General features: G+C 42.3%; 1 protein-coding gene across 3 annotated transcripts in view; it reads left to right on the top strand.

Moving 5' to 3' along the window:
• The first annotated feature begins 4,728 nt into the window (after positions 1-4,728).
• HTR1F (5-hydroxytryptamine receptor 1F) overlaps positions 4,729-13,358 on the top strand; it is a 104,521-nt gene continuing 95,891 nt past the window's right edge. The window contains exons 1-2 of one of the 3 annotated variants that reach the window (XM_074532503.1): positions 4,729-5,161; positions 5,342-5,500. The gene's annotated coding sequence lies outside the window, so the exon portion shown is untranslated. Of the gene's footprint in view, positions 5,501-9,673; positions 9,766-13,358 lie in introns of all 3 variants that reach the window. The other 2 variants (XM_074532510.1, XM_005491008.4) reach the window with 2 other exon arrangements.

Genomic DNA, 13,358 nt, shown 5'->3' with positions numbered 1-13,358 from the left:
AATCTGTCTAAATAAGTCATCTGTTAAATGTAGTTAGCCAGTAATGGAGCAGTGAAAATGATCAAGGTTTCAAGTGCCTGTCATCTAGAGTTCTTCTATGTTCTTTGTTATAATTAAAAATAGATTTCATAAAATCATAGAATCATTAAGGATAGAAAAGACCTCTAAGGTCATTGAGTCCAACCTTTGGCCAAACGCCACCATGTCAACTCAGGGCTGTCATATCCACCTACCTCTTAAGCAGTTATCACTTTGGATAAATAATTGTTTTTCATAGAATATGAACTTTAGAAATATATGAAATATGGACAACATCCTCACTTTTGAAAGACTGAGGAAAGTACAGGGATTTTGGCAGCTTCTGTAGTTCTGTACATGAATATACACTCTGGTATATGCTGGCATGAAGAAAGCCACTGAAGTCCCAGTCGACAACTGGAATGGAAGATACTAAATCTAAGAAAGAGGTAATAAACTCCTTGCTGACATAATAAATTAGGATATAAGCATCCTTGTCCTCCCTCTCAGCTGTGTGTCAAATCCAGTTCCCACATTCTGAAAACTCAAATGAATTTTTCTGGTGACAATAAGACCCGTGCTTTTCTTCTGAGTGATTTCTCACAGCATTCTGCTTTCTCTGTCCATTGTGAGGTAACATTCAGGCTTTTTAGAATTCCAGTCTTCTTTTTCAGTCCCCAGGTGCTAGGCATCTCCTCTCCCACCATCTGACATAATAGGTGTGGCATTTCCTTTTTTTTATTCCAAGAGGCAGCCTTAGCTTCTCCAGTTTTCTTTCAAGAAGAGCAACACACCATGCCCTGCCCCATAGCTAAATGTGCTGGAGGGCCCCCTTGAGCTTCATGCCTTGGCCCCTGTGATGAGAGCAGGTATGAATACATGGAGTGTAAATGTTATTTACCGGGAACAAATATCTTCACGTTTTCCCCTCCTTAGATGGATAGCAGTGAGCCACACACACATTTCATTAAGCAGAAATGATCATCTGTTTTCCTAAGCAGCAATCTTCATTCTCGCTTCATAATCGGCCTTTAAGTGAACTAAGAGTGTTTTAATTAAAGGATGCAAACAAATGGTCTGACTTTGAGAGATGCTGAGCACCTGGTTTTGCAGATGGTTTGTCCCTGTGCTCCTGACCTGCTCCTCTGACCCTCGTTAAGGGCACACCACAGCACATGATGGCTGTGCAGAGTCAACTCTCACCTCTCTAGACATCATAGTGTAAATAATAACATCATAACCCCTGTCATCCAAATGAAGCTAACTTGGCATCTGCATGGCACAGTTTATCCTAAATGTGTAGATATTTATGGTAAAGCAGAAAAGGCAAGAACTGTGAGGGATCAGGCTCTAGGTCATCCTGGGTCTCAGCAACAGCTACAAAAGATGGCTCTGATGCAAAACACTGTTCCGCCAGCTCCTTTTCATCTTTCTTGTCCATGAAGCCATTGAGAGCCCTCACACTGCTCTGAGGGGATTTTGTCCTAGGGCTGAGGCTGCCCCAAATCTCTGTGTCACACTGATTCAGTCCCCCTTCACCCCAATACGAGCTAGTGAAGATATGCACAACAGACAGATATGCTCCAACAGGAAAGCAAAAGTATAGAGGGATTTAAAAGCAGGGGGAAATGGTCAGCTAGATCTCTTCTAAGAGCACAGCAGTAAAAATCAAAAAAGGATGTGCATCCCCTGCAGTGCTGAGTTATGGCCCTAATAATTGCCACTGCCAAGGAGGAGCTTCTTGCACATGACAGTGTGGCCCCAGAGACTAAACAGCCACTTTTATACTTGCCTTTCATAAACCCAGTGGGAGGAAATTTTTCTGACAGCAGTATCTGCCACATTAATTTCTTACATCAGTTCAAGCTGTTTTATCTTCTGTTTGGTGTCTTTGGTTATATCCACACAAATGTGTTCAGGGCCTCTTCTCCACTCCCCAGAAAGCAAATGCTTCGAGGGGAGATCTGATGGAGTGCATAGTGGTGTCACAACTGTAAAAACCTCGCTAAAACTTTCCTTTGTCCCTCTGTCACAGTTGGTATCAGCAGAGGTAAGGAGGTAATATGAGAGGTAAGGAGGAAGGACAGAAGGGAAACAACTCCAGCATCCCAATCTGATTAACTTCCAGAGTTGCAGTTACAACCCAAGAAGAGAGGAAAGGCATCTGCAAGCAAACTTCAGCAACCTGATCCACATCAGTGAATGCAAAAGGATGAAGAAGCAGCAGACAACTAAAACTTCTTAACATTCTTGGAAAGAAACATCCCAGGAAGGAAAAGAGCCTGCAAAGGGATGCCATACAGGAAATACAAATTATCCACCTGATTTGTTGCACAAGGGGAATTTAAATGTGATGGAAACCCCCGAAAGTTTCAGATGTATCAAGTCTACACAGTCAAGAAGGGAGGAGAGTTTTCAAATGATGGTGGCTTAAAAAGAAGCTCTAGTCCTTCTTTCACTACATAACCACGTGAGGCAGAGTTTGAGAAAGAAGAAAGCAACCTGGACTTTACAGCTGGATACTGGAATTTCAATCAAGGTGTTAAACTGAGGGTTTCCTGCCTTGCTCTTCTCCAATACCAGCTTTACACACCAGCCACCGTATAATTTTTAAATTTTCTTTTTATTTACCATTCTAACAACCCACTATTACCACTTTAGTGTCATTGTGTCTTAGAGCCTGAGTCCAGGATAAAGACTTTAATGCAGAAGATGTCATGCAAATTCAGGGCAAAAAGACTGTCTCAAAAAATTGAGATTTAAGTACATAGGATGTGTGGACATTCTTTCCTAAATAAACCCTGAATGCAGCCATTTCCAGTTCAATTATCCATTTCCATATTTTTTTCTTTTTAATTCATGCAGGGGATTAAATAACTTTATCTAAACTAACCCAAATATCACTTAAGCTAAGTAAACCTTTCCCACCACTTCTTGACTTTCAGTTTGACACATTTTTTGAAAGAAGTTTAAAATAATCAAGAAATACTTTTCCATAAGCACCATGTCTATGTGTGCTGTAGAATGCCTTGCTGGAGTGATGGAGCAGATACCAAAAGCAGAAATGTGTTCAAAAACCACCTGTAGACACTCTTTAAGAAAAGATCCTTCAAGGTGGTTAGATACAAAGGCATAGGAAGTATTTAAAACCTGCATTGCCTAACCTCAGCCAGATGAGAGGGTGTTCCAGGACAAGGATCTCCCTGTATTTGCCCAGGTCTTGTACTCTTTTCCTAAGCACCCACTGGCAGCCCTCCTCAGGGAGAAAACAACAGACTCACAAAGAATTTCTGCCTGCCCCAGCATGACCATTCCTGTGTGTGTAAAAGACAATGACAAAAAAAAAGGCTCAGAAAAACAAGCTTTAAATTGCTACCTGATATGATCAGAACAGAAAAGCCCTTTGCTACCATCAAATCTATTTCTGTGAGGCACAGCAGCTGAACAAGATGTCACTACATTGAGCAGGACACAATCTGAGGATGAGCCACAGTTTGAAACCAAAACAGCACACAAAATAACAATGAGCAAACTCTCAGCAAACACCACAGGAAGCAAGAGGTCCTAAGGAGATATTTGAAGGAGATGGAGAGACTACTTGCTCTCACTGCGACATCCAATGCCCTTGCATACTGTTTTGGGAATTACTAGAGAGTTTCTGCCACCATCAATGTCATCAGGCAGTTTTCCCTAGGAGAAATGTATTTTAAAGGTTTACAGACAGAGCAAAAAAATAATACACTAAATTGTCAGTTCCAGAGAGGCACTTTCACATTCTTGCTGGACTGAGTGTAATGGCATCAATCTAACACCAGATGCAGACTATAGTGCAGAGATTAATCATAAACAGTTGACTCTTACTGGTCAGGACCAATGGACAGAGCAGGAATGTTTTGCTATTATTTCTGCTATTTCTAAGGCCACTTGTGGTATAATACATTAATTCAAACAGTAGCCAGTGATGCATGCAGCTGAGAGAGGAGATTGTAGCCACTAGTGCCAAAACCTTCAAAAGGAAAAAAGGTGTTCAGGTCATACAAAACTGGAACTTTAAAAGCCTGCAGAAGACAGGTCCTAAGCAGCAAGTTCAGCACCTGGCAGGCACCAAATGACCCGGGGAAACTGCATTTAATTAGACTGAAGAAGTTACAACATAGCTGTGTGATGCAAGTAGTTTTTAGAACTTCTGTCTTTAAAGGCTTTGCATTTCTTAATAAACAACATTAGATATAACCTTCTAGTACTTTCAATTCTTTCAAGCTTTTGTGGAATAAATATTTGCAATGGGATGTAGGGGCTGGTTTCACTGAAACTCATTTTGGGTTTGCTTCAGAAAGAAAAACATATAAATAGAGGTCCAAGCAAACAATAAAAATCCTGAGCTAAAGGAAAGGGCACTGAGTGGCACTCTGGATTACTTGGTACCAGGGTAAAATGTGCACCATGGAAGGGAACTGCGAGCAGCATGCAAAGGGGAGCTCAAAGCAGTGCCTGCTAACAGGTTGTGTGTGTGCGGCACTCAGCCCTCCCCGATGCTGGAAACAGCCACTGAGAGGAGCTGAGTCTCAGTCCCAGCTCTGGAAGCAGAGGGGACAGAAGGCACCGAGTGGGTGTGCGAGCGCCGGTGGTGCTGAAGGGCTGGGGCTCAGGTCACGGCTGCCAGGCGTGTCTGCGCTCCCCGGCAAGCCATCACCCACTCCAGGTCCTGCTGGGCCAAGCACACAGCTCTGACAGCTGCGCTGTTTCTCTGCAGAAGCGCTGAGCACACGCTCGTCCACCTCTGCACCACTTCACACGCACCCTGGCACCCCTTCCTCACAGCCCGGCCGTAACATCCCGGAGCGGATGAACAGCCTCACCCACGAACCTGCACTTGCGAAGATCCCAAATCCCACACAAGCCGGCTGCTTGAAGCAGACCTCCCCTTCATCCCTGCTCCAGGCAGCACCCTTTCCACCCAATTTAGGATAAACCAGGGCGCCCCCACTCCATGTGGCCCCCCCCAGCCCTGGAGCCGCGGAGGTGGCACAAGCGCGGGGTCCGCGGTCAGCATCGCACCGGGCATGCAGGGGGGCGCATCTCGGGAGCCGCGGGCGGAGCACGCCGGGCATCCCGCCGGCCATCACACCGGACATCACACAGGGTATCACGCCGGGCATCATCCCTCCGGGCATCCCGCGGGCTCGGCCCCGCGGCTCCCGCGATTGCGATCAGCGCGGAGCCGCCGCGGCCGCAGCGCCGGGCACGGAGCGCTCGGGGCGGCGCCGGAGCTTTCCCCGCCGGCCGCCGCTTCCCCGCCCCTCCCCGCCTTCTCTCGTTTCAGTTTTGGCGGGGGCAGCGCCGGCTGCGGAGGGAAAGGCTTCGCTCTCCGCGCTCCCGATGCGTATGGAGGAATCCTCGTGAAAACAGCGCCCGATGTTTCCCACCCCCCCCAAAAAAAAATCCAAACCCAAACAAACCACCTACTTGGATAATTAAAACGGTAAATCTAGCTAACTTTTCATTATCTTGCTTGCTGTGTGCTTATGTATGTAGATATTTGTTATTTATCTGGCTTCATTTCGTCATTCTTTGGTTTTTGTTAATTATCTGATCTTGTACTGCCGGAGAACTTGAAATATTGGGGTTCAGAACAGAGGAGGACTGTTGTGCTTTTTCCTAAAGTTGGACTGAAGAAGGAAAACGTTCCTAGCTCATACTAGCCTTGTGAGTATGTTTACTTGCTTTACCAACCTGAACATAGATGATATTTCCTGCGGCAGCATCCTCTTGAGTTTGCTTTTCCTTTAATTTTTGCCACAGCAAAGATGTGTGTATGCTACACACATGAAGTCCTGTAGGCTGACAGGTTTTATATGCTGGCATTCACGGCTGAGATTCCGACTAGGCTTTGAATGTCTTTAGTTTGTGATGTTAACAAGTGAACTGTCTTCTGTTTTCATCCTGTTTCAACTTGTGGATTCTGCCAAGAGATCATCTGAACCAAGTAGTGTTTCTTAGCTCTTTAATTATTTGGTTGCCTTTTCAGAGATAGGAGCGTGCTCTCATTTGTACAGGTCACACAATTTGTACAGCTTCATAATCCAGAGGGCTTTTTTTTGAGAGGATATTCATTTTATACAGTCCCTGTGTTGGTTGGATGCTTTATGAGACTGGGCAACCCCAGGCTTTCTGCACATTATGAAAACCAACTTTAGGAAATGAAATGTCTTTGTTAGGTATTATAATTCCATAGATGCTTATGCTTGCTACTATAAACTGTTCTTCTTTTTGGACTATTAATCCAGCAGATATTAACTGAGGAAAATTAAAATTGAGAGGTTAGTTTAAAAAAAATATCAATGTATACATGGAGAAAAGAGTGTCTTACTCTCATCAAACAAGGGAAAATGAGAGCATCAGTTGCATAGTTGATAAAAATTACTGACCTGAACTTTGCTGTAAAATATGGGCTAAACTTCCAAGTCTGACTTGGGAAAAACTTAGCTCAGGGTAGAATCTGTTGCTCTTTATTGATCTTGTTTCTTTCCTTTCTGAGAAGTCAATCACACATTAATCTGCCTACCCATACATGCATGAGCATATTCACCTTCACAGGCAAACACCTGATACTGTCCAAGTGCAGGACTTGAGAGTTGAGGTTTTGAGCCACAGAGGACTACAAACAATGCAGGGGAAAGGAAAAAGGAAGGAGGGATTTAAAATATTTGCTATTTGGCACATATTTTAGGGACCTTGCCTTGGAAATGACTCCCAGTAGTCAAAGAAGAGAGGCAGGACCTCACATGGACTTGGCACAGTTTCTGCTCTGAACTGCTGCCTGCTGTGATTACATCTGTATTTAAATTAATCTTTTAAAAACTTGTGTTCATCCATCATTTATCTTGTTAGCATTAAAATGGGATAAAACATGCATTTGCTGGTTCATTTGGTCTGCTAAATTCTAAGATCTGTTGACCCAAGAGACAAGTACTTTGCTTAGGGGCTGAAAAAATTATTTTTGTTTATGATCATACAAACTGCTGATGCTGCACGCTTCACTTCTTGCAGTGTTGCATGAAACAAGAATATAGAATAAAGAGTCATTTTTTTCTCAGCTATAGGACTTCAAGGGGTTAAGTGACTGGTCAGCAGCAGTGCTCAGAGCATTAGTAACTCCAAGGATTATTACTTTCTGAACACTTGGAAAGGTACAGGTTGCTTTAAGGTACTATAAGTAAACTGCTCTTGGTACCTCAGCCTCTTCACAGTTACCATTCACACCTTCTCTCTTTGGTGGCATTTCTGCAAAGTTGAGATTTCCACCAAGCCTCTCATAAATAGCTGTGAGTTTCTTCTTTTTGATTGTGGAGACTGAAGCACCTGGAATGTTAAAGGAGAGAAAAAGGTTATCAGCTCCAAGCTATTGCAAAAAGTTAATACAATATCTAAAACAGGATTTCTGACTTAGCTAAAAGTCTGCTTTTTTAAGAGGAGATTAATCAAGCCTTTGTTTTGAATATTATTATTATTATTATTATTATTATTATTATTATTATTATTATTATTATTATTACTCCCAGAAGTTTTGGACTCTACAGCTGTCACTGCCCTCAGTGAAACCTGCAAATAAGCAAGTTTCTTTGTATGCTTCCTCCTCCTTCGTTCCCTGAGAGCTCCAAATTGCCTTTTTTTTCATCCAGGCTGACAGAATTCAGTCAGGCAGGAGGCACCCACTGCATGCAGAATCTGACTCCTCAGCACTGAGATTACTCAGTGAGCTGGGGGTACAGGACATCTCTCATGTCATTTTGTACTAATTCCACATCTGAGGGTGACATACTACTATTCTAGTGTTTGAGAGAGCATAAGTGATTAAAATTCAGATCTTTTTAATGACGTACTGATGCACAGCTGTTAAAAGAGACAACTGAATTTATTTGATCTGAAAGAATAACACCTTTTTGCCCCAATTTTCTCTAAGGTATTTGCTAGGAAAAAGCTTTATATGCTGCCAGTTTCAGTGTTTGGCCCTGCTATTAACCCCTCACCCAGAAACAGGGTAAAAAAGATACAGCTTCAAAATGCATGAAAAACTGACTTTAAGACAGCTTTAGCAGTTGAAATCAGTTTTTATACCTTTGTCTTTTAAATGACTAATCTCTATCTGTGGGTGTCCATTTAACCTGTGATATAACTTTAGAAACTGCTGGAGGCAATTTGTACTATAGGATCTGAAGTGATTAACATTGGGTACACATATGCATAAAGCATTTCAGTATTTGATGGGTTGCATCTCTTCATCTCTTGGCTTTGAATGCCTTTCTCTTTTTTTTTGATGTCACATTCTCATCTGCAGGGCAATTTATAAGCACAAGCAAAGGTTACAGACTCCCTAATTCAAGCTTCAACTGTTATGGCATTTTTATACAAATGCTCATTTTCTTTGTCATACCATTTAGCAAAAAGGATCAATGTGCTCCATTATCCTGCAACTATTGCGTGAAAAAAGTGGTTCTATCAAAATTGTGTCCCTGGTTGTATTTTTTTTTTGTAAACTAATTATATATGTCAGACATAATGTTGCCCTCTGCTATTACATTCTGTTTCCAAATGTAATAAAGTTGGAGAAGTTTCAATGCATGAAAAAAAACAAAATATTTTTTCCATGGACATTTGATGTCCATGGCTGGAGATTTGCTCCTGGCAGAGGAACAAGTCCTTCTGCTTGTACAATTCACACTTTAATTAAAACCAGGGCACATTTTAGAAAATATTGTGAATGTATATTACATCTATTGTAGTTAAAGTGTTATTTTCTTGATGATTCATGTTATAAATTAATGCTGGAGTAAGAGGATGGAATTGGAGGTCATTTCCTCCACATTCTCTTCAGGAGCTTGGTTCTGCACTGGAGGAAGAAAAGCACATGGGAGTACAGTGAAATATGCAGACCTAGACATCCTAAGAATCGACTAAACACTTTTGAGTTTGCCTTGCCTGCAGTAGGAGTGTGTCACATGGTAATTTGGGAAGCTTGCTTGGAAATGGAAGAGTTATGAAACTGGGTTTGCCTCCTACAGGTGCACATCCCTGTTGTGTGCATTTGCAGGTTTGCCACAGGGGAGAGGGCAAAAGCCCAAAATCAAAAGCAGGATGGCTAATTTTAAACTGCCTTGCTCTGCCATGAAGCATCAGCTGCTCAGCACTACAAAAAGTCTAACCTAAGGACTCCCACATCACTGGCTCCTCTGCAAAATGGGAGGATTGGAAAAGCTCTATCAGTATATGAGAAAAGTAACCTTGTTGACTCTAAGTATTGTTTCTTCTTGTCAAAATGCAAGATGAGCTTTGAAAATTTTGAGTGGCAAGCATCCCCAAATTTAAGACAAGGCTTATCAAAGTGAAAAAATGGCTGCCTAGTTTTTTTTCTCTTTTGTTCCTAGAATCTTGTGCCTAATTCATCGTATTTTGTAAGAAACCGTTACTCCACTATTTTAAATGGCAGTGTTACCTTTTCAGGCTTTGACTGAACTGAATTTGTGTTGATTGTGGAAAATAGAATGGTTTGATGGTGAAAACATCTAAAGAGAATCGGCCAGTCAGCTGGCTCATGCACAAACACAGCAGTTATGCCCCAAGTGCCTAACTGTTAAAAGGTCATTCTCTGCCACAGGGAATACTGGACTGCAGAGTGACAATGCTGCTATTGAGCTGTGAGATGCAAAGAGGGTCCAAGGTGATTTAGCTGCCTACTTGCAAATATAGGTAGGTGTCTGTGCTTACATATGTACACAAACACACAGAACAGCTCCATGGTGCCAATACAAAACCCATGTGAATGAACAAAAAGTTGTGGTGAAATGTGAAGCAACATTGGGATGTTGACCTGCTGGAGAAATAGGAAAGCAAAGCAGAAATGAAAACTAGGAATCACAGAAATATCTGATCCAGTATGTAGATTTTTGACATGAGTGAGAAGGGTTGGAACTGGCTACCTCACCCAGAAATATTTATGCAGTAATGAGAGGGGATTATAATTTGATGGAATTCTGCCAAAGGGTACTTTGTACCTATTGAAGTGTGGTTTCATTTGGCAGCTTCTCCTGACTTGAGGAGAACTTCCAAACTCTGCTGCTGTAAGTCACAGTCAAAAATATGACGATGTTAGAACACTTTGACCTTCAAAATAGAGTTTGAGAGTATTAAATTACTGTACCTGTAACACAGTCGTGTCTGCAATAACAATTACAGGCAAAACGACAAGAGTCAGCATCCCCTTTCCCCTTCTTCACAGCAGTGGAAATAAAAGTTCATTTTAGTCAAGTTGTATTCCTTTTCCTTTCTTCCTAGAGCTGTCTGTAGTTGGTTCCTGCAGCAGCTGATGAGCAGAGCAGGACAGTTGGCTTGGGTCTTCTCATGGACTGGAATGCCAAATGTTCCTGCGTATTGTTCCCTCCCTCTGACAGGGGACACACTGTTCAGTGAATCACCTTTATGGCCAGCAGCAGAACATGACTTCAGCATCACCTTGCATCTTCTGTCCTATTCCTGCTGTTTTTCCTGTCTCACAGCAATTAGGTGTCAGGCAGCCCGTCTATCCTCATCCTCCACTGTTGAGTTTCCTGGGTTTTGACTTGCTGGAGTGCTGCTGATTGCACTCCCTGCCTGGAAAACTTCCTGTGTGGGCAGCAGTAATCCTTTGGGTTGTTGTTTCTGCCTGAATCCAGACCCCACTGTGCGTGACACTTACTGGAGGGTGGCTGTAATACATCAAAACAAGCATTTTCTAGTTTTAAGTGCAGATGATTTATTTGCAATATAACCACATTAGCTAGTCTCTAGATGGCCATAATTTGGGCTGTAATTGGATCTTTCACTATATAAGAGTGATCCTTCCTCTAGGAGGAAAGAAACACATTCTTTTTTTTTCTTTTACCTAGCACTGTTGATTTGATAGCATTAAACCCATCCAGTTTATTTGTATTAAGCCTAAGATTACCTCTAAATTTAATAGGGAGGGAGGGGTGAAGTAGCTATTGATACTCATTTTTCTATCCTTAGCTTTGTGCTAGATTATAAAAGATCAGCCTGGCTTGGAGAAACCTCTGCAGTAGGCAGTGGTGGAGCCCACGGAGTACAAGTTTGTCACCTCACTGCAATGACTGTGGCTCACTGAGTCACTGATGAGGAGGGGGTGCTCTGAAACCAGCAGAGACAACAGAAACAGAGAAGTCTGTGATCAAAATATCACCCTTGAGAGAGATTTTAGGCCATAGTTTATTGGTAACTCAACCACTAAAGGATGTAGGCTAACTTGGACCTCATCAGTATCACTTAGAGATGCAGCCCAGTCAGTTATCAGAGTCTCTTCCTCTAATTTGTGTTCTAATAAATCCTGGTAAATACAGCACAAGCTTTTAACAGTGCCACAGACACAAAGCAGTAAGTGTGTGTTGGGTGAAAATACTAGGAGTATGTACCATTATCTGGAAAGCTTTAATCAAAAATAGCTCATTATAATAACTATTGTCAAGTTATAAACCTTACACCACTTGTGATTGTTCATGAGACTCTCCTGGGTACCCTGAAGTGTGTTAATTAATAGTTTAATAAAAATTAGTGTTTAATTATTCATTAACAGTTGAGCTGAGGGAATAACCTCTGAAGCTGGTTAGCGTGCAGGTGATGAAAGGTTGGGGAGGAACAAATGAATGGAACAACTGAGTTAGAATTAAAGGCTGTCTTAAAAATGCAGCTGAATAGAACCAGTATCAGGGATGCTCTTGGGCAGGAACAATCAAGAGTGCAAATTTAACAGGGGAAATGACAGGCTGGGCAGAGCTGACACCCCAGCAATATCACAGAGCTGATTCATGTCCCGATGATGTCACTGGTGACTGCTTTTAGGAAAGCTGCTACATGGCCATCCATATCCTGAGCCTGGGCATTTGGAGAACAGGGAGAGCAGGGCTGCTCTGCAAGGGGGACGTGGGCTGGGAGCCCAGGTGACCCCGGCACAGGCACTCCTCACAGAGGGGACACAGCCAAGCACAGGCAGGCAGAGCCTGGTGCCCATGGTGGGGCCAGTGACAACCCCAGATCAGTGAGGGAATGAACCACAGGAGCAGCCAGGGGCAAAAAATGACAGACATTATTTAGTGACACAGAAAAAAATTCAAAGGTACCAGAGAAAACAAGCAAATAATATAATTATCCTCTCAAGAAAAGAGGAAAGTCAAACTTAAGAAGTCTAATAGCATTTTGGTCTCTGTAAAAGATGCATTTAAGGCTGTTGATTTCTTTCCTAGGGAAATGACTTCCATTCTGTCCTAACACTTGTATCTACATAAACAATCTTCTGTATTGGGCTTGCCCAACATAATGGCATCATTACCATCTCTTCCACACAAAGAATTTTTACATTAGGGTCATAAATCAAGCTCCTTTTCACTCTGCCTTTTACTGAAGGCTTTTAATTTTTTTCTTCCATTCTAGTCTTACTCTTCTCAAAGACTGTACTGCAGGTCTCATTATGAAATTACCTGAAGACTGACAGTTGCCAGTGGCAAAAAGGGCCCCTGCTGTTTTGTAAAAGGAAAAATGTGTCTCTTTTCATCTAGACCAAAGCCTTGTGTGATTACGGGGTTTTGGGTTTTTTTTTTTAATTAATATTTTAGGATGTTTACATCTAGAATAAACAACAATTCACTATTAATAATAAGGATCTGTGTCTACACTGTCACTTCTCTGATTTGCTGGTAAGTCCCCATCTCCTGATCCTCAAAGTATCAGTTTGAGTTTCTTTGGACCCTGTTATGCAGAAAACCAATCAGTTCCTTTCAAGACAAAAGCCAGATGTGGATTTAGAGGTGATTTGTTGAGGAGACCATTCCAAATAAGCACAATAGCCAGGACCACATCCAGATTGGGATTTTTCTGTGCTGCACAGTGTTTTCCAGCACATTTCCAGCAGTTCTACTCTCAAGGGCTCACAAACCTTCGTGCCATGTCCAAAGGTGTGCAATTTATTCTCCTTTTGATATTAGGCTATCAAACTACCAATCCACTGATTGAGCCCTCCTGTCAGTTTAGGTTTTTTGAACCATAAAATCTCTGAAAAACAGTGATGATGTCTTTCAGCCACATGGCCCTGTGTTACAGGCCACAGAGTGTGGGCACAGCTGTTTGCTCACACTGCTCTGGATGGAGTTAACAGGAATACTGTGGGCACCAGCCCCACTTCAGCCAGGGAGCAGGCAACTCTCAGCAAGAGAGACATCTTCTTCTGTTTGTTTCAGAGATTTGTGATTCAGGATTAGGGTTTTTGTTTGCATTTCAGATTTTGTCAGTGGCCTAGA

Source organism: Zonotrichia albicollis, chromosome 2 (assembly GCF_047830755.1).
Source record: "Zonotrichia albicollis isolate bZonAlb1 chromosome 2, bZonAlb1.hap1, whole genome shotgun sequence".
Lineage (NCBI taxonomy): Eukaryota > Metazoa > Chordata > Aves > Passeriformes > Passerellidae > Zonotrichia > Zonotrichia albicollis.
This window is presented reverse-complemented; position numbering and strand designations above follow the sequence as displayed.